This window comes from Nicotiana tabacum, chromosome 22 (genome assembly GCF_000715075.1).
Source record: "Nicotiana tabacum cultivar K326 chromosome 22, ASM71507v2, whole genome shotgun sequence".
Lineage (NCBI taxonomy): Eukaryota > Viridiplantae > Streptophyta > Magnoliopsida > Solanales > Solanaceae > Nicotiana > Nicotiana tabacum.
In genome coordinates this window covers 1,616,721-1,619,905 of record NC_134101.1, presented here as the reverse complement: position 1 = coordinate 1,619,905, position 3,185 = coordinate 1,616,721, and positions in this window count along the sequence as shown.

Genomic DNA, 3,185 nt, shown 5'->3' with positions numbered 1-3,185 from the left:
GAGATCCTTCTATTTAAACAGATGATGTAAACACCATACAAATAGTACCACCAGATCTTTAAGGCATGAACAATAGCTGCTAACTCAAGATCGTAGACAAGATAATTCTTCTCATACACCTTCAACTGTCTAGACGCGTAGGCAATCACCCTACCATCCTGCATCAACACCATGCCGTGTAGGACCCCGATCTGGTATGAAACACTAACATTAGGGCTATAGTCAAAGCAGTATTGAGCTTTTGAAAGATCTCCTCAACTCCTCGGTCCACCTGAACGGAGCACCCTTCTGGGTCAATCTGGTCATAGGTGATGCAATAGACGAGAAACCCTCTACAAATCGACGATAATACCCCGCCAAGCCAAGAAAACTCTGGATCTCCGTAGTTGAGGATGGTCGGGGACAATTTTGCACTGCTTCAACCTTCTTCGGGTCTACCTTGATCCACTCACTCGATACTACATGACCCAAAAATGCCACTGAATCTAGCCAGAATTCACACTTTGAAAATTTTGCATATAACTTCTTCTCTCTCAAGGTCTGAAGCACAGTCCTCAGGTGTTGCTCATGATCCTCCCGACTCCGGGAGTACACCAGAATGTTGTCAATAAACACAATGATGAAGGAGTCAAGATAGGGCTGAAATACACTGTTCATCAAGTGCATGAATGTTGTTGGGGCGTTGGTCAGTCCAAAAGACATCACAAGGAACTCATAATGACCATACCGAGTCCTGAAAGCAGTCTTCGGGATATCTGGCTCACGAATCTTAAACTGATGATAGCCTGAATGCAAGTCGATCTTAGAGAACACTTTGACACCCTGAAGATGATCATATAGGTCATCAATACGTGGCAATGGATACTTATTCTTCACTGTAACCTTGTTCAACTAATGATAATCGAAACACATTTGCGTAGAATCATCCTTCTTCTTCACAAACAAGACAGGAGCACCCTATGGTGACATACTGGGCCGAATGAAGCCCCTATCGAGCAACTCTTGCAACTGTTCTTTTAACTCCTTCAACTCTGCTGGGGCCATATGATAAGCTGGGATAGAATTGGGCTGAGTGCCCGGTAACAAATCAATGCCAAAGTCAATATCCCTGTTGGGCAGCATGCCTGGAAGATCTGCCGGAAATACATATGCAAAATCCCTCACTACCGGAACTAACTCGATGGTAGGAGTATCAACACTAACATCTCTCACTTAGGCCAGATATGCATCACACCCCTTCTCCACCATTCGTTGAGCTTTAAGAAATGAGACAACCCTCCTAGTAACACGATCTAAGGTACCTCTCCACTCTAGCCACGGTAGACCTGGCATAGCCAACGTCACCGTCTTGGAATGGCAATCAAGGATAGAGTGATAGGGAGACAACCAGTCCATGCCCAAGATAACAACAAAATACACCATACTGAGTAATAATAAATCAGCTTTGGTCTCAAAACCACTAAGAACAATCAAACACAGCCGATACACATGATCAATAATAATATAATCACCCATGGGTGTAGATACATAAACAAGCGAACTCAAGGAATCACGGGATATACCCAAATACGGGGCAAAATAAGATGACACATAGGAATAAGTGGAGTCCCGATCAAATAATATTGATGCATCTCTATGACAGACTAGAACGGTACCTATGACGACATCATCAGATGTAACTGCCTCCGTCCTTGCAGGAATGGCATAATATTTGGCCTGGCCTCCCCCCTAGGGCGACCTCTACCTATCCGATCTTCACCTCTAGCTGGCTATGCAGGTGGGGTGGTAGCTGGTGCTGTAACCATAGCCTGAGGACCTAGCGGGGCATGCGGTGCCTTTGAAATTTGTGGAGGCGCACCCCTCCTAAATCTGGGAAATCCCTCACCAAATGACGAGTGTCGCCGCACTCAAAACAAGCTCTGGGAGGACGTGGCTATTGCGACTGGATCGGGTCTGATCAACTGGACTGCCCACTGAAAGCACCAAGTACAGGAGGCACACTAGACACTAGCAGTGCATAATAAGGATCCTGGGGCCTAGGAGTGGCTGGAGCACTGCTGGCGGCTGGAAGTGCTGAATGAACGGGGCGACCCGTATAACCCCTGCCCTGACGAGCTGCCGCTGGGGCACGAGTACCACTGTAAGTGCTAGACTCTTGAGACCCCTTGGCCTCCCTCTCCTCTCTATCCCAAGTCAGCATACCCTCTAACCTCCTAGCAATCCCTACTACTTGCTGGTACGCAATATCCATCTCCAACTCTCGGTCCATGCTCAACCTGATACTGGGGTTGAGCCCCTCAATAAATCGACGAACCCTCTCCCGAACAGTAGCAACCAAGGCTGGTGCATGCCTAGCTAAATCACTTAATCAGACCGCATATTGTGACACGGTCATAGGACCCCGGCGTAACTGCTCAAACTCTGTGCGCGATGCATCTTTGAGACTCTGGGGAACATACACCCTCAAGAACATATCTGAGAACTGAGTCCAAGGGAGTGAAGCTGCCTCAGCCAGACTATCTAACTCGTATGCGTGCCACCACAGATAGGCTGCTCTCCTAAGCTGGAACGTAGTGAATGAAACCCTACTAATCTCCGCAACACCCATAGTACGGAGGATACGATGGCACTCATCAAGAAAACCCTGGGTATCCTATGACGCCAAGCCACTCAAAGTAGGAGGGTGGTACTTCTTGTACCTCTCGAGCCTGAGCTGCTCCACCTTAGAAACTTCTGCCCTAAGCTCAGGCTGAACTTGAGCTACCGGCTACATCGGTATGATCTCTGAAACCTGGTCGACGTGAACCCACTGCTCTGGGGTACTGGCGACGGGAGTCTGTGCTCCTCCCCTAGCCTGAGATGTGGCAGGAGCAAGTGTTATCAATCCTGCCTGAGCCAAGATGCTAAACTTGCTTAGAAAATGGGCTAGAGTCTCCTAGAGGGCTGGTGTAGTAGCAGACGTCTCAGTTGTCTACCCTCCAACTGGAACTACTGGTAGCTCCTCTGTAGCAGCTCGTGCGGGTGCTTTAGATGCACCACAGAGACGTCGACCTCTATCCCGACCCCGACCTCTCGCGGATCTAGCAGGGGGTGTAGGTGTCTGGTTATCCGATCCATTTGTGTGTGTCCTCACCATCTATGAGAGATTAGAAAGACAAAAAATTAGAATCTGAAACCAAGATCTC